This window comes from Pseudophryne corroboree, chromosome 6 (assembly GCF_028390025.1).
Source record: "Pseudophryne corroboree isolate aPseCor3 chromosome 6, aPseCor3.hap2, whole genome shotgun sequence".
Classification (NCBI taxonomy): domain Eukaryota; kingdom Metazoa; phylum Chordata; class Amphibia; order Anura; family Myobatrachidae; genus Pseudophryne; species Pseudophryne corroboree.
The window spans coordinates 607,855,755-607,875,200 of NC_086449.1; positions in this window are offsets into that span (position 1 = coordinate 607,855,755).

Below are 19,446 nucleotides of genomic sequence, written 5' to 3' on the forward strand. Positions count from 1 at the left end.
GCCCGCCTTTGAACCTTTTCTAGCTCCAGGATATCCTTTTTGTAGTAAGGTGCCCAGAATTGTACACAGTATTCAAGGTGTGGCCTCACAAGTGATTTATATAACGGGAGTATAATACTCTCGTCCCTAGCATCAATTCCCCGTTTTATGCATGCTAATATCTTATTAGCCTTCTTTGCTGCAGTCCTACTTTGGGTACTACTGCTTAGTTTTCTATCTATGAGGACACCTATGTCCTTTTCCAGTACAGAATCCCCTAATTTTACCCAATTTAGTAGGTAGGTGTTATTTTTGTTCTTGTTACCACAGTGCATTACCTTACACTTGTCTGTATTGAAGCGCATTCTCCATTTCGCTGCCCAAGCTTTTAATTTAACTAAGTCATTCTGAAGCAACTTAGCATCCCCCTCCGCATTTATAACTTTACCCAATTTGGTATCATCTGCAAAAATTTACACCATGCTCTCTAGACCTACTCTTAGGTCGTTAATTAAAATATTGAACAACAGCGGTCCTAATACTGAGCCTTGCGGCACACCACTTAGCACTTCAGTCCAAGTTGAAAAAGATCCATTAACCACAATGCGCTGCTCCCTATTATCTAACCAGTTTTTGACCTAAGTGCATATTGTGCTTCCTAGCCCTGATTCTTGTAGCTTGTAGATAAGTCTCATGTGTGGTACAGTATCGAACGCTTTGGCAAAATCCAAAAAGATTACATCCACCTCTTTACCCTGATCTAGGTTTGCGCTTACTGTTTCATAAAAGCCAAGTAAGTTGGTTTGACAGGATCTGTCCTTCATAAACCCATGTTGATTCCTTTTAATGACCTTATTGACTTCAAGGAACTTCTGAATACTATCGCTTAGAATACCTTCCAATACTTTCCCCACTATAAATGTAAGACTAACTGGTCTATAATTACCTGGTTCAGCTTTACTTCCCTTTTTGAATATAGGCACTACTTCCGCTATACACCAGTCTTTGGGAACCATACCTGATATTACTGAATCCTTAAAGATCAAAAATAGCGGTTTTGCAAGTTCAGAATGAAGCTCCATTAGAACCCTTGGGTGAATACCATCGGGACCTGGTGACTTATTAATCTTTAAATGTTTTAATCAGTCACAGACTACTTCCTCGCTTAAATAAGTACCTATCAGAGGGATATTCTCATTATTGAGATTATATGTTAGTCCCTGAATTGGGTCCTCTCTAGTAAATACTGTTGAAAAAAACTCATTTAGTGTGTCCGCTATGTCATTATCATTTTTGCTTAAGACTCCCAACTTGTCTTTTAAAGGGCCTATACTCTCCTTCTTTAATCTCTTGCTATTAATGTATTTAAAGATTTTTTTTGGGATTCGCTTTGCTTTCCTTTGCTACTAGTTTTTCAGTTTCTACTTTAGCCGCTCTTATTTCCTTTTTGCATATTTTGTTACATTCCTTATAGTGCTGAAATTACTCTGCTTCCACGTCAGATTTGTATTTTATAAATGCTCGCCTTTTCTTGCCCATAAGTTCCTTAATCTTTTTGTTAAGCCACATCGGTTTATGATTTTTATTCCTTTTTTTGCTGCTCGTAGGAATAAATTTGAGTGTATTTTTAGCTAGCAGGAATTTTAGTACCTCCCATTTTTCCGTAGTATTTTTTCCTAAAAACAAACCTTCCCATTCAATATCCTTGAAAAATACCCTCATCTTTTCAAAATTTACTTTCCTAAAGTTTAGAGTCCTAGTTGAGCCAGTATAGGGCTGTTTATGGAAACTGATATTGAATGTGACCATATTGTGGTCGCTGTTTCCTATGGGTTCCCCTACTATAATACCTGATACCAAATCCCCATTGTTTGTTAATACCAGGTCTAAGATTGCATTGTACCTAGTTGGTCCCTCAATTAGTTCAATTAAGTAGTTATCATTAAGTGTGTTAAATACTAAATATATAATGCATATGGGGTGGGAGTGGGGGGAAGTGAGGGGGGTGAGGGGAAGACACATGTATATGGGTGAGGGAGATGCCTGGAGTTACAGCAGAAACATTATATTTTGTGTGCGGCCCGCAAATATTCGTTGGAAAGTGTTAATTGGCACCCTAGCTAAAATAATTGCCCACCACTGAGATAGTAAGGTTTGAGACTAACTACAAACCTTGATTTTGTTGTCCTTATAATATGCCTGTCTGCTTTTACCAGGTGACTCTTTTGTTTCTGTCACATAGGTGACCCTTCTAGCATCTATTTTTTCATTCCATTAAATTGATTGTTTTAATACATTGCATGTTATTTTGTGACCGTTTCTAAATAACATATGTATCAAGTTGTCTTCAATCTTTTTTAAGACTTGTACACTGATAGATTTGATATGTTATTTAACAGAACTGCTAACTTTATTGTCTTTAACCTTAATACATTTTTTTTAGCTCTCAAATTCACTTTATTGTATTTTGTTGCTTCCAATGTTGCTGCTACCAGTTAGTATACAGTACAATGGAGATTCACATGGCCAAATTAAATGCACATATATAATTTACTGCAGTAACTCTTATACAGTATTTTCTAAAAAGACATACTGTACCCCGGATACTAATTTGAAATGGTGTGTGATTGTGGTAAACTGTTAATTACTTCATAATTCCTCTGCAGTGGTGTGAGTTTACCAGCTTTTGCACACTTTTGGGTCTTTTAAGCAATCAGTACTGTTCAGTACATACCTGTACATCAAGGTATGCAGATGGTGTTTTCGAAAAAAATCTTTAAGCTTGCTCAATGCATCTATTCCACCTTATAATTTCTATCCTGTAAGATATTCAAATGTGCTCTATCTGAAAATTGGGCAATCTAATAGTTTCTGTGTTAGTGTTTATTAGTCCTAAAAGTGTCACAGAATAGTCCTATGGCATAATTGGTCTTTAATTCTATTCACACTCCCAGATCATCACTATCCCTAATCCCACATTGTGATCTGAGTGAAGAATAATCTAATATTTTTCATGCATTCACCACTGATACCTGATAGCTGCAAAGTGTGACACTGATGTATGTTTTCTATAGGCACATTCTCAAGGTATCTTGGTCAATAATGTATACTGTAGTTTATGACACTATACTGGTTCAGTATGAAATACTACTTGGCGGGATGTCTGCGGTCAAATGACCAACACCAACATCCCCCCTCTCCCCTACCCTAACCCCTTGGTAGGTGGAGGCTAGGGCTAACACCCCCCAGTGCCTAACCGTAGAACCCCAAGTGCCTAATACTAAACCCCCCCCCCCCCCCCGGACCCTAATCCTAACAGTTTCCCCAATACTTACCTTCGTGATGTCGCCTGTCGGTGTTCCAGCACCAGTCTCCCGAGTGGTGTCAGCATTCCGTCATCGGTCACATGACCACCGGCATTCTATCCATCATAGAAACATAGAGTTTGACTGCAGAAAAGAACCACTTGGCCTATCTAGTCTGCCCCCTTTTTTACCATATTTTCATCTCAAACCTTATTATATTAATAAAGTTTGCAGTGAAATCTCGTATTGAGATTTTTTTAGTCTTTCTGGGTATGTTTTGTAGTTGCCATTTTAGTTGTCCTTCTTTGTACAGTCTCTAATGTATTAATATCCTTCTGAAGATATGGCCTCCAGAATTAAACACAGTACACATACCTACTACATTACCCTGATATTTATCAATTTCAACTATTAGCATGTGTACTGTATGACTTGATCAGCCAACAAATTGTCTCACATGTGCATAATCTTCTAAATGAGCTATACCACACATTAAGCATTAATCTAATGCAAAGGTTCCCAAACACAGTCCTCAAGGCACCCTAAAGCTAGGTACACACTGTCAGATTTTTTTTTTCTGAAATTGTAGGCACCAATTTCTGAGCTACACACTAAAAGATTTTTTTTTAAGCTATCAATTTTCTGTCACATCACACTGCATTTCATATGTCCTACCCCAAGGAGGATAACATAGTAACAGGAAAGCATATGAAATACGGGCAGATTATTTAGAATAAGAAATTGATGTGGCTATTGCGCTGATTTACATTACTGTTACCAAGCAATAAATTCTGGCTGAATAAAGATGCAACACTTTACGATGAAAATCAGTATCTTGATGTTTTAATTTTTGTTTTCCACATAAACACAATAGTCACACACAAATATAAAAACAAGTAATTAGAATCACAGTTAGAAGCACTTAATGTTATATTCCTTTAAAAAGGGGAAAGAACCGTGTATATAGAATGCAACCACGATTTTTGTATGTATTCAAAAATTACTGAAAGTCCAATGTCCATACGTAAAAAAGAAAGAGTAACTGTCCTTATGGAAGCTTACCACAAATGAAATAGTGCCGTGTATCTGATGAAAAGCGTGTAAGCAATCACTCACTCCTGTCTGGATGTGATCACCTCCCGAATCTCTCCCTCCTTGGTAACAGTAATGTAAATCAGCACAATAGCCACATCAATATATTTTGCATATATGGGAAGCTAGAGATTAATTTAATTGGACCTTTGAGGTGTTCCGTTTAGGCAGTGTTCACACAGACACGACTAGGGTAATTGCTGCTATTAAAATAATCTAGATATATAGTAATTTTTATTATATTCTTAATAGCGCCTGAAAAATTTATTTTCAGATTATTTAGAATGCACACACTGCTCGATATCTGGAGATTGTGGACGAGATTTTTGGTTTGGAACGATAGATCACAAAATTGGTAACTCGTTTGTGTGGGCAAGATTTTCCAGAATCATTAGCGAGACTCAAAAATTAACATTTGTACAAACTGTATGATAAATCAGGATGATGTCCCATTTATTGGTAAATTGGCCCGATAATTGTATAATGTGTACTTGGCTTAATGCTGGGGGGGGGGGGGGTCGGCCCGATTTTTCAGGAATTTTTTTTTTGTGCCACCCCACACTAAATTTCATATGTCCAACCACAAGAAGGGTGATATAGTCATAGGAAAACATATGAAATATATGAAGATTATTGTGAATTAACACTAGAGATGAGCGGGTTCAGTTCCTCGAGATCCGAACCCCCCCGAACTTCACCCATTTTACACGGTTCCGAGGCAGCTTTGGATCTTCACGCCTTGCTCGGTTAACCCGAGCGCGCCGAACGTCATCATCTTGCTGTTGTATTCTCGCGAAATTCGTATTCTATATAAGGAGCCGCGCGTCGCCGCCATTTTCACTCGTGCTTTGGAGATGATAGCGAGAGGACGGGGCTGCGTTCTCTCAGTTTCTGTGTTCACTGTTCAGTGTGCTGCAAATATCTGTGCTCAGTGTGCTGCAAATATCTACGTTCTCTGCCTGAAAACGCTCCATATCTGTGCTGCATTGTAGGAGGAAAGTGCAGAATTTTGCTGACCACCAGTATATATATATATATATAGCAGTACGGTACAGTAGTCCATTGCTCTACCTCTGTGTTGTCAAGTATACTATCCATATCTGTGCTGCATTGCAGTTGTGCGCAGTATAAAGTAGGAGGAAAGTGCAGAATTTTGCTGACCACCAGTATATATATATATATATATATATATATATATAGCAGTACGGTACAGTAGTCCATTGCTCTACCTCTGTGTCGTCAAGTATACTATCCATATCTGTGCTGCATTGTAGTTGTGCGCAGTATATAGTAGGAGGACAGTGCAGAATTTTGCTGACCACCAGTATATATATTTAGCAGTACGGTACAGTAGTCCATTGCTCTACCTCTGTGTCGTCAAGTATACTATCCATATCTGTGCTGCATTGTAGTTGTGCGCAATATATAGTAGGAGGACAGTGCAGAATTTTACTGACCACCAGTATATATATATATAGCAGTACGGTACAGTAGTCCATTGCTCTACCTCTATGTCATCAACTATACTATCCATATCTGTGCTGCATTGTAATTGTGCGCAGTATATAGTAGGAGGACAGTGCAGAATTTTGCTGACCACCAGTATATATATATAGCAGTATGGTACAGTAGTCCATTGCTCTACCTCTGTGTTGTCAAGTATACTATCCATATCTGTGCTGCATTGTAGTTGTGCGCAGTATATAGTAGGAGGACAGTGCAGAACTTTGCTGACAACCAGTATATATATATATATAGCAGTACGGTACAGTAGTCCATTGCTCTACCTCTGTGTCGTCAAGTATACTATCCATATCTGTGCTGCATGGTACATGTGCGCAGTATATAGTAGGAGGACAGTGCAGAATTTTGCTGACCACCAGTATATATATATATATATATATATATATAGCAGTACGGTACAGCAGGCCATTGCTATTTATATATTACTGGCATATAATTCCACACATTAAAAGATGGAGAACAAAAATGTGGAGGGAGGCCGGCCACTTGGGTCGCTTAACTTAGCCATCCAGCGACCTTGGTGCACGTCTTTTTTTCTTTGCACATTCATAAGGAAAGATGCCTGGCTGAACAACAGCCAGCTGAACAGGGCTTTATTATAAGGGCTTTTTTAAAAGGGTTATGAAAATATTACAATATAGACTTACCCAGGACTTCTACACAGTGACTGTATGTTTGCCATATACTGAAGGGCTGTGCCGGACCAATATGACAATTGCTCTCCTTTCTCTGCAGGTAATCTACACTCATTTGCATTTTGGATCTGCTCAGAATATATATGCATCAGTGATAGTGTTATTATAACTAGGTAATCTACACTCATTTGCATTTTGGATCTGCTCAGAATATATATGCATCAGTGATAGTGTTATTATAACTAGGTAATCTACACTCATTTGCATTTTGGATCTGCTCAGAATATATATGCATCAGTGATAGTGTTATTATAACTAGGTAATCTACACTGTCAATTTGTATATCATAAGCTATATTGTATTCTAGGATGAAACTGTTTTGCAGCTTTATATAGTTGGTAACTGCTATCTTAGTATTTGTTTTAGTTGAGTTTTATGGCATGCTCTGTAAACGGGGGTGGGTTGTTAGGCCTTGATTGCAATTACTAGAGACACATGGATACTTACCATTCATAAGGAAAGATGCTTGGCTGAACAACAGACAGCTGAACAGGGCTTTATTATAAGGGCTTTTTTAAAAGGGTTATGAAAATATTACAATATAGACTTACCCAGGACTTACCAGGACGAAAACAGACGGAAACAACCCACCGACAAAACAGAAAACATCGTCCCTTCCTTTCATTCCCAATCATCTGTGTATTTCAGCGTATGTAAATATTTTACCAACTAAAATCCTCATGACCTCTAAGAACAAAATGCAACCAATTTGGTAGACAACTATATACATTGTGATTTACATGTGATTGTACATACCTGTTTGTCACTTTGCTCTATAATGCACAGTTAACATACAGCAGAACAACACCAGTAAATAGGCACCTGAACTTTTAACTTGAACAGGTAAAACCTTACACTCTCAGCCTAGAAAACACTGGTTTCAGCTCAAACTAACTATGGCCCTCATTCCGAGTTGTTCGCTCGGTATTTTTCATCGCATCGCAGTGAAAATCCGCTTAGTACGCATGCGCAATGTTCGCACTGCGACTGCGCCAAGTAACTTTACTATGAAGAAAGTATTTTTACTCACGGCTTTTTCTTCGCTCCGGCGATCGTAATGTGATTGACAGGAAATGGGTGTTACTGGGCGGATACACGGCGTTTCAGGGGCGTGTGGCTGAAAACGCTACCGTTTCCGGAAAAAACGCAGGAGTGGCCGGGGAAACGGTGGGAGTGCCTGGGCGAACGCTGGGTGTGTTTGTGACGACAACCAGGAACGACAAGCACTGAAATGATCGCACAGGCAGAGTAAGTCTGGAGCTACTCTGAAACTGCTAACTCGTTTGTAATCGCAATATTGCGCGTACATCGGTCGCAATTTTAAGAAGCTAAGATTCACTCCCAGTAGGCGGCGGCTTAGCGTGTGTAACTCTGCTACATTCGCCTTGCGAGCGAACAACTCGGAATGAGGGCCTATGTTCCACAAATTGATTTTCTGCATTGCTCTTCATGGAGTATTCATAAAGGCCATTGCATCATTCAGTCTCCCAGCAACTCACCCCTCTGTACATATTGCCCCCTCAATTCTACACTCCCCTCTTATTAGCACTCATGAGCTTTTTACTTCCCTATACTCATTGACAATAACATCTACAACCTCTTACCATAAAAAACTTTCACAAACCTCTGACACCCACATTTATCTCTCTCTTCTGCTTCTGATAGCTGGTGACATTTCACCAAATCCAGGACCCAGCCACTTGCATCACTCGCATTCACCTGATTCACAGCAACATAGAAATCCAGCTAACCTCATAAACATCACATGTCTTCCATCACCCTCTAGATCACTAAAATGTGCCTTATGGAATGCACGCTCTGTTTGTAACAAATTAACATCTATCCATGACCTCTTCATATCTAACAACATCAATCTGCTGGCTATAACAGAAACCTGGCTCACACAATCTGACACAGCCTCCCCTGCAGCACTGGCACATGGTGGTCTCCACTTTACACACACCTCCAGACCCGATAACCATAAAGGAGGAGGAGTTGGACTTTTACTTTCCCAATCTTTTGCATATACTGTTCTACCACAGGTTCCATCACTCACATTTACATCATTTGAAGTACATTCCATTAGGGTTTACTCTCCTTTCTCTCTGCGTGTTGCAGCTATCTACCGCCCACCTGGGCATCCAAAACAATTTTTGGAAGATTTTTCTGCCTGGCTCCCTCACTTTCTATCCTCTGACATCTCCACCATTATCATGGGTGATTTCAATATTGCTATTGTTTGTCCAAAATCTGCTGCGCATGCCTCCAAACTACTCTCTCTAACCTCCTCTCTTGGCCTCTCCCAATGGACTGACTCCTCTACTCATCAGGCGGGTCACTGCCTTGATCTAGTATTCACCAGACTATGCTCCATCTCTGAACTCACTAACACTCCTTTCCCCCTATCAGATCACAACCTTATCACCTGCATGCTTTCCTCTGTTAATTCAAACCCTGTGTTGCGGAAGTTCTCCAATCTTCCTCAAACTCGCAGAAATATTAACACAATTAATCTTCAAGAACTTTCCACTTCACTCCAACAACTGCTTTCACCTATTTCTGCATTCACCTCTCCTGAGATGGCTGTATCACACCTTAATAAGACTCTAGAACTAGCCCTTGATGAAGTGGCTCCAGCTACCCATCACACTCCACGTAGGCCTAGATGTCAACCATGGCACTCCAAATCAATAAGACAACTACAAAAACTCACACGAAAACTTGAACGTCAGTGGCGTAAATCTCGTATTTCAAGTGACTTCCTCACATATAAGACAGTCTACCATTCTTATAAAAATGCCCTGGACACTGCCAAACAAACATATTTCCAAACTCTTATCTCTGCTCAAGCCTCTAACCCCAAACGACTCTTTAATACATTTAAATCACTTCTGAATCCTCCCGCACCTACCCCACCAGCCACTATCAAGGCACAGGATCTTGCTTCCTACTTCAAGGAGATGATTGATAAGATCCGAGATGAAATGGTATGCTCTTCGGCAGCCAGTGACCTGCTCCGTTCTGTACCTGAACCCTCTGGCACTCTTTCTTCATTTGATCCCACAAATGAAGATGAAGTATCATCACTCTTCTCATCCTGCTTCTCTACTACCTCTCCTCTTGATCCTTTACCCTCACAAATAAGTAAAGCTCTGTCTCTGGTGCTCATCCCTACCTTAACTAACATCTGTAATCTCTCTCTCTCTACTGGTATTTTTCCTTCACTCTTCAAGCATGCAGTGATTACTCCCATTTTAAAAAAACAAAATTCTGACCCTAATGCTCTCTCAAACTACCGCCCTATCTCTCAGCTCCCTTGTCTCTCTAAGCTACTTGAGAGACTTGCCTACACTCGACTCACACACTTTCTTAACTCATACACTTTGTTGGACCCACTTCAGTCAGGCTTCCGTTCCCAACATTCCACAGAGACGGCACTGACTAAAGTGGTTAATGATTTGGTCACTACGAAGTCTAAAGGCCACTACTCACTACTTATTCTTCTAGATCTATCTGCTGCATTTGACACTGTAGACCACTCTCTTCTCATACAGACACTACAATCCCTAGGTCTTAAAGACACAGCCCTTTCTTGGTTCCTATCGTACCTATCTAATCGCTCCTTCAGTGTTCGCTTCTCTGAATCTACCTCCTCTTCGCTACCTCTTTCAGTTGGAGTACCGCAAGGCTCAGTCTTGGGTCCTCTGCTTTTCTCTATCTATACCTCATCTCTTGGTAAACTAATCAGCTCTTTTGGTTTTCAGTATCATCTGTACGCAGATGATACTCAAATCTACCTATCCTCCCCTGACTTGTCCCTATCTGTACTGGACCGTGTCACTGAATGCCTTTCTGCCATCTCATCCTGGATGACATCTCGCCACCTCAAACTTAATATTTCAAAGACAGAGTTAATTATATTTCCACCGGCCAATAGTAGGTACCAACCTGATATCTCTATCACTGTTGAAAACTCGACTATCTACCCTACCCCACAAGCTCGCTGCCTAGGTGTCATCCTTGACTCTGATCTGTCCTTTGTTCCCCACATTCAATCTGTCTCAAGATCATGTTACATGCATCTAAAAAACATATCCAAAATACGACCATACCTTACACAAGACACTGCTAAAACTCTAATCCACGCTCTCATTATCTCCCGCATTGATTATTGCAATAGTCTCCTAACTGGTCTTCCCAAAACAAGACTCTCACCACTACAATCCATTCTGAATGCAGCGGCGAGGCTTATCTTCCTCGCTAGACGTTCATCGTCTGCAGATCCACTCTGTCAGTCCCTCCATTGGTTACCTGTACTCTACCGCATTCAATATAAAATACTTTTACTCACACACAAGGCCATTAACCAAACTACACCAATGTACATCACTTCGCTTATCACAAAATATCTCCCAACCCGACCTCTGCGCTCTTCACAAGACCTGCGTCTCTCATCCACACTCATTACTCGCTCCCACTCACGACTGCAGGACTTTCATCGGGCTGCACCCACCCTGTGGAATGCCCTACCACGCACAATAAGACTCTCCTCTAGTCTCCAAACCTTCAAGTGTTCCCTCAAAACTCACCTCTTTAGGCAAGCGTATCAAATTCCTGAACCGCCCACATAACTTTCATAAACCTTCCTATCAAATTACATCCACTCTGTACAGTCCACACATATCCTCACATGTCTTCTCATTCTATGCAATAGATAGCACCTTTCCTTGTGTACATATGCCTATTTCCCTATAGATTGTAAGCTTGCGAGCAGGGCCTTCCTACCTCTATGACTGTTATCACCCAGTTTGTTATTGTTATTTCAAATTGTAAAGCGCAACGGAATTTGCTGCGCTATATAAGAAACTGTTAATAAATAAATAAATAAATAAATGTGCTGTTTGGGGACTATTTTTTTAAGTGCCATCCTGTCTGACACTGCAGTGCCACTCCTAGATGGGCAAGGTGTTTGTGTTGGCCACTTGGGTCGCTTAGCTTAGCCATCCAGCGACCTTGGTGCACCTCTTTTTTTCTTTGCATCATGTGCTGTTTGGGGACTATTTTTTTAAGTGCCATCCTGTCTGACACTGCAGTGCCACTCCTATATGGGCCAGGTGTTTGTGTCGGCCACTTGGGTCGCTTAACTAAGCCATCCAGCGACCTTGGTGCACCTCCTTTTTTTCTTTGCATCATGTGCTGTTTGGGGACTATTTTTTTAAGTGCCATCCTGTCTGACACTGCAGTGCCACTCCAAGATGGGCCAGGTGTTTGTGTTGGCCACTTGGGTCGCTTAGCTTAGCCATTTAGTGACCTTGGTGCACCTCTTTTTTTCTTTGCATCATGTGCTGTTTGGGGACTATTTTTTTAAATGCCATCCTGTCTGACACTGCAGTGCCACTCCTAGATGGGCCAGGTGTTTGTGCCGACCACTTGGGTCACTTAGCTTAGTCATCCAGCGACCTCGGTGCAACTTTTAGGACTAAAAATAATATTGTGAGGTGTGAGGTGTTCAGAATAGACTGGAAATGAGTGGAAATTATGGTTATTGAGGTTAATTATACTATGGTATCAAAATGACCACCAAATTCTATGATTTAAGCTGTTTTTGAGGGGTTTTTGAAAAAAACCACCAGAATCCAAAACACACCCGAATATGACAAAAAAATTTCAGGGAGGTTTTGCCAAAACGCGTCCGAATCCAAAACCAAAACACAAAACCCGATTTCTGGTGCACATCTCTAATTAACACACACTGCTCGATATCAGGAGATTGTGTACAAGATTTTTTGAATTGGGAGGACAGATTGTAAAATCGATCACTCGTGTGTTTGTGTGGGCAAAATTTTCTAAAATGATCGCCGAAACAGTACACTATACAATAAATTTCACAGAGAACACAATTATTGGCAACTTGACTCAATAATTCTATATTGTGTGTACCTAGCATTACAGTCCAGGTTTAAAGTATATCCATAGCACAGCACAGATGGTTAAATCTTATAGACTGAGATACATATTAAGTCACCTGTGGCCAAGCATGTATATACTGTACTTAAGGACCATGTTTGGGAAATTTTGCTCTAATAGATGCAATTGTGATATCATTACTAAGGAACAGTGATTTTGTTGTATATCTACTAAACAATAGATTTTTCAAACCATTGATTTGTGTAGATTTTGCCAGGCAGATTTAAAAGGGCAAAAATATTTTATACAAAACAAACCTGATTTTGTGTTTACTATTATTGTCTTATTATATATGTCAGACAAAATCTGCAAACATCTTGAGTTTTTAAAAAGCCATTGCTTTGTACATATACCATAAAATCAGAATAACCAACAACAATCTTACTCTGCTACAGTACATTCAGAAATTGACTTCCTCTTGCAAATACTCGGGATAAAGTCACTGTAAAATGTTTCCCAACAGTTTTTCTGACTATCATTCCATGGATAGTCAGATTATCCTTCCATGGACAGTCAGACTATGGATAGTCAATAATAGAATTATTGTATTCTTCCGCCACACCCATGCACATTGCTACAGTGCATCCGTAAAGTATTCATTGCGCTCCACTTTTTCCATATTTTTTTATGTTACAGCCTTATTCCAAACTGGAATAAATTCATCCCCCCCCCTTCCCCCTCCAAATTCTACACACTATACCCCATAAGGACAACGTTAAAAAACAATTTTTTTAGATTTTTGAAAATTTATTAAAAATAAAAAACTGAGAAATCACATGTACATAAGTATTCACAGCCTTTGCCATGAAGCTCAAAATTGAGCTCAGGTGCATCCTGTTTCCACTGACCATCCTTGAGATGTTCCTACAACTTAATTGGAGCCTAGCTGTGGTAAATTCAGTTGATTGGACATGATTTGGAAAGGCACACACCTGTCTATATAAGGTTCCACACTTGACAGTGCATGTCTGAGCACAAACCAAGCATGAAGTCAAAGGAATTGTCTGAAGAAATCCGAGACAAGATTGTCTCGAGGCACAAATCTGGGGAAGGATACAAAAAAATATCTGCTGCTTTGAAGGTCCCAATGAGCACAGTGGCCTCCATCATCCATAAATGGAAGAAGTTCAGAACCACCAGAATTCTTCCTAGAGCTGACCGGCAGTCTAAACTGAGTGATCGGGGGAGAAGGGCCCTAGTCAGGGAGGTGACCGAGAACCCGATGGTCACTCTGTCAGAGCTACAGCATTCCTCTGTGGAGAGAGGATAACCTTCCAGAAGGACAACCATCTCTGCAGCAATCCACCAATCAGGGCTGTATGGTAGAGTGGCCAGATGGAAGCAACTCCTTAGTAAAAAGCACATGGCAGCCCATCTGTAGTTTATCAAAATGCACCTGAAGGACTCTCAGACTATGAGAAATAAAATTCTCTGGTCTGAGGAGGCAATGATTTAACTATTTGGTGTGAATGCCAGGTGTCATTTTTTGGGGAAACCAGGCACCGCTCATAACCAGGCCAATACCATCCCTACATTGAAGCATTGTGGTGGAAGCATCATGCTGTGGGGATGTTTTTCAGCAGCAGGAACTGGGAGACTAGTCATAATAGAGGGAAAGATGAATGCAGCAATGTACAGAGACATCCTGGATGAAACCTGCTCCAGATCACTCTTGACCTCAGACTGGGGCGACGGTTCATCTTTCAGCAGGAAAACGACCCTAAGCACACAGCCAAGATATCAATGGAGTGGCTTCAGGAGAACTCTGTGTATGTCCTTGAGTGGCCCTGGCAGAGCCCAGACTTAGATCTCTGGAGAGATCTGAAAAATGGCTGTGTACCGACGCTTCCCATCCAACCTGATGGAGCTTGAGAGGAGCTGCAAAAAGAAATGGGTGAAACTGGCCAAAGATAGGTATGCCAAGCTTGTGGCATCATATTCAAAAAGACTTGAGGCGGTAATTGCTGCGAAAGGTGCATCAACAAAGTTTTGAGCAAAGGCGGTGAATACTTATGTACATGTGATTTCTTAGTTTTTTATTTTTCATAAATTTGCAAAAATCTAAAAAAAACTTTTTTCACATTGTCATTATGGGGTATTGTGTGTAGAATTTTGAGGAAAATTTTTTATTTATTCCAGTTTGGAATAAGGCTGTAACATAACAAAATGTGGAAAAAGTGAAGTGCTGTGAATACTTTCCGGATGCACTGTATATCTGTATTACCCCCTCATTTATTCATCATTTCTTGTATTCCCCTCTAACACATTTCCTAACTTTATTAATATCCTCAGCCTCATGGCACAAAATAAGACCTTTTACATTTAACATTAATCTAATTTTAATCCCGCTTATAGTAGCAGATGGTGAAATTCCATCAAACCCACTGAGAAATCATCCTGAAACTGGCCAAAAAATAGAAACACACATTTGAGTCTATGATGACTTGTGTGACTCTAGCACTTGTAGCCAACTAAGGGGGTAATTCAGACCTGAACGCTAGGCAGCGATTTTTGCTGTCCTTCGATCATATATTCGCCGCCTATTGGGGGAGTGTATTTTAGCTGTGCAAGTGTGCGAACGCATGTGTAGCAGAGCTGCACAAACTGATTTTGTGCAGTCTCTGCACAGCCCAGGACTTACTCACCTGCTGCGATCACATCAGGCTGCTCATGGCCGGAATTGACGTCAGACACCCTCCCTTCAAATGCTTGGACATCCCTGCATTTTTCCAGACACTCCCTGAAATCGGGCAGTTGACATCCACAAATGCCCTCTTCCTGTCAATCTCCTTGTGAACGCCCGTGCGAATGGATACTTCGCACAAACCCGTCGCTGACCAGCGATCCCCATTGCAGCTGTCCATCACGCTTGCGCATTGCGGTGTATACGCATGCGCAATTCAGATCTGATCACCCGCTGTGCGAAAACGCACAGCAGCGATCAGGTCTGAATTACCCCCTGAGTCTGGAAAGGAGGGATAGGGGATGGGAATTCTAATATAGAATATCAGCACATAAAAATAAGCACACGATTACACATTTGTGAACACATGTCAACCAGCATGCAGAGGAGGTTCTGGAGCAGAGGAAAAATCACCGGTGGTAAGTACAGTTGCATGACTCTGCTAGATTCTGTTGTTGTTGTTGCTCTGGCCATGGCCACAACTGGGGGGTGGGGTGGGGGGAAAGCATGGCTATGGGGACATGCGCCCTGATTACAGAATCTGAGAGGGCGCAGGGATGGCTACTCTGTCTCCCCTCCTTGCTCTCAGCCTTAAGGGGCTACCTTCTTCCAGGTCCAAGAACCCTTGCTGCATGTACCCGCTCCACAGCACCACCAATGAAACTACCCCCTTCCCGGCAACTACAATGCTAATGAATGGGGCAGGGGTGGTGACCAAGGACTCTCCAGCTTCCCCCTTTCATTTCCCAAGCACTGGTACATGGCTGCTCGCACACGCCTGTGCCTGTGTAAGCGATGTCTGCCCACAGGCCTGTTCCCCAGCACCTCCCCCTTCCCGCATGCAGAGGAGGACAGGGTCCTAAGGGGCTACCTACTACCGGGTCCTAGAACCCTCGCTGCAGGTCCACGCTCCCCAGTACCACCAATGTGGAGTCCTGGGAGACCAACTTCCCCCCGGCAACTAGAACTCCTGTGCCTTTGTAAACTATGTCTGCCCCTGGCCCTTTTCCTCAGGGCCTCCCCCCTCCTACATGGCAGCTCCACCAGAGGAGGACAGGGCGAGAGGAAGCAGCAGCAGCCGATAACTAGTCTGGGCACTGAGGTGAGGTCTCTATATGCCAGGACAGCTGCTGCCTCCCAAAGAGTGGTCCTAGGTCCTGACTGGCATGCAGGGCTTTGTAGTCCTACAGTAGTTGGCCAGTTGGAGTCCTCCCCCTCCCCCTCCTCGTGTGGGTGATTCAGTGTTGCATGGCTTATATCAGGTATATAACACCAGCCAGTCCTAGGGACTCCTCTCTGCAGCCAGGATAACCCACATTGTGTGTGTCCCCTCCACAGGAAGTTGGTACTCCTCCTCTTAAATTGATCATGGGTCCTGACTGGCATACTGGCTTTAGTAGTCCTACAGCAGTTGGCCAGTCACAGACCCCCACAATACTGTATCTAAGGTGTATGTTAGTTTTATTGTGCTTGTATACATTTTCCTAGGGTATGTGTGCTGGATGCACCCTGATGGTGCTGGTTGTCATTTTGGCAACTGTTTATTTTTATTACTGTGTCTTTGACATGATTCCAAAATGTGTGTGAATGGGGGGCACCAAATTACTGCCTTGCCCCGGGTGCCAAAAATCCTAGTTTCGGCCCTGCTCTGGAATATGCTATTGCTTTTTTTGTGTATTTTTGCGATTTTTATTGTTTCTCCATACAAGCATAGGGAGTTCTTTCTGAGGACTGAAAGTTTTATAAATGCCTAATACCAAATGCATACAATATACCAAAAGGAACACAAACCGTTATAAACATTGGTACAGTATATGTAACATATACAGTATCTGACATAAACTAGGCGATTTGTTAATGATGTGGAGCCGTATACAGTACATCTTGAGATGTGTATGGCTTAGTGTGTTGTTAGAAATATGCTATTTTAATGTGCTTTTTAATTTTGGGGGGTAAATTACAGACCCGGGGAGTGTTCACAGTCAAGCAACTGCTTCACTCTTCATGATGACCCCTGCCTTCATCTTCATGATTTTTAACACTCCCAATCATCAGTTGATCTCCACCACTACTTAAATTTGCAAAATGTAACACAATCAATCCTCATCAACGTCACAGAAATCTCAGTTCTATTCATTTTCAACACCTTTCCAGTTCCACCTATCTGCTAATTTCTCTCTTCAATGTCTTCATTATACTGTCCTGAGCTAGCTGTATTACATATATATCATACTCTTGCATTCAATGAACAATGTCAATATATATTGTGCATAATAATGCGGCAAACCTCCGAAAATTGCAGAGGTTTTTAGCAATACATTTGGATCACCATTTGAGTTTAAAAGGTCCGCAAAAGATATTTCTGATAACTGCTGCAGACCAGCAGTAACGTAGTCCGCATAGGATCCTATGAGGCTGTATTTTTACTGCGTCCATTAAGCTCTGTAACGTGTAACTACTGTAAATCCCAGAATCCCTGCAGTTTGTGCATGTGAAGATTGATGGCTATGCATGGGCATTTGGACTCATAAACCCAAAAGTCATTTAATCACCATGGCATTTCTTTATCAGAAGATTTGTCCTGCAAAAAGGCAATCCGTCATACAGACATACATCACCATATGGGCACCTCATTTGTTTATATATTTTTACTTTTGATTAGTAACAGGATACAGATGGCTGCCCTCAGACTTCCTTACAGTATTAAAAAAGCCATTTCTGACTACCATGGGTAGATTTAATAAAACTTCTAAAACAGACAAGTTGTGGTGTTGCCCATAGCAGCCAATCAGATTCTGTCTATCATTTGGTAGAATGCAGTAGAGAAATTATAGGTAGCTATCGGCAACACCACCAATTGTCTATGGGGGTAATTCTGAGTTGATCGCAGCAGGAACTTTATTAGCAGTTGGGCAAAACAGGGGGTCATTCCGAGTTGTTCGCTCTGTAATTTTTTTCGCATCGCAGCGATTTTCCGCTTAGTGCGCATGCGCAATGTCCGCAGTGCGACTGCGCCAAGTAAATTTGCTATGCAGTTAGGAATTTTACTCACGGCTTTTTCTTTGTTCTGGTGATCGTAGTGTGATTGATAGGAAGTGGGTGTTACTGGGCGGAAACTGGCCGTTTTATGGGTGTGTGCGGAAAAACGCTACCGTTTCTGGGAAAAACGCGGGAGTGGCTGGAGAAACGGAGGAGTGTCTGGGCGAACGCTGGGTGTGTTTATGACGTCAAACCAGGAACAACAAGCACTGAACTGATCGCAGATGCCGAGTAAGGTTGAAGCTACTCAGAAACTGCTAAGAGGTGTGTAATCGCAATTTTGAGAATCTTTCGTTCGCAATTTTAAGATGCTAAGATTCACTCCCAGTAGGCGGCGGCTTAGCGTGTGTAAAGCTGCTAAAAACAGCTTGCGAGCGAACAACTCGGAATGACCCCCCATGTCCACTGCAGGGGAGGCAGATGTAACATGTGCAGAGAGAGTTAGATTTGAGTAGGGTGTATTCAAACTGAAACCTAAATTGCAGTGTAAAGATAAAGCAGCCAGTATTTACCCTGCACAGAAACAAAATAACCCACCCAAATCTAACTCTCTCTGCACATGTTATATTTGCCCCACCTGCAGAGAACATGGTTTTGCCCAATTGCTAACAAACTTGCTGCTGCGATCGACTCAGAATTACCCCCTATGAGTAGAATTGCTACTAAATATTTTCTTGCAATTTCTGAGTAGCTCCAGACCTACTCCTAGATTGCGATCAGCTCGGTCCGTTTAGTTCCTGGTTTGACATCACAAACACACGCCCTGCGTTCGGCCAGCCACTTCCCCGTTTCTCCAGACACTCCCGCATTTTAACCTGGCACGCCTGCGTTTTTTAGCACACTCCCAGAAAACGCTCAGTTACCACCCAGAAACGCCCCTTTCCTGTCAATCACTCACCGATCAGCAGTGTGACTGAAAAGCGCCGCACAGACAACAGCAAAACTGTTAAGTTTTTAGTTAAATAACTAAGTGCATGCGCGCTGCGTACCATGCGCATGCACATTTAGCAACAATTTGCAGCATAGCGAAAATCGGCAACGAGCGAACAACTCGGAATGACCACCATGGTTTTGCCCAACTGCTAACAAATTTGTTGCTGCGATCAACTCAGAATTAGGCCCTATGGCCCTCATTCCGAGTTGTTCGCTAGCTAGCTGCTTT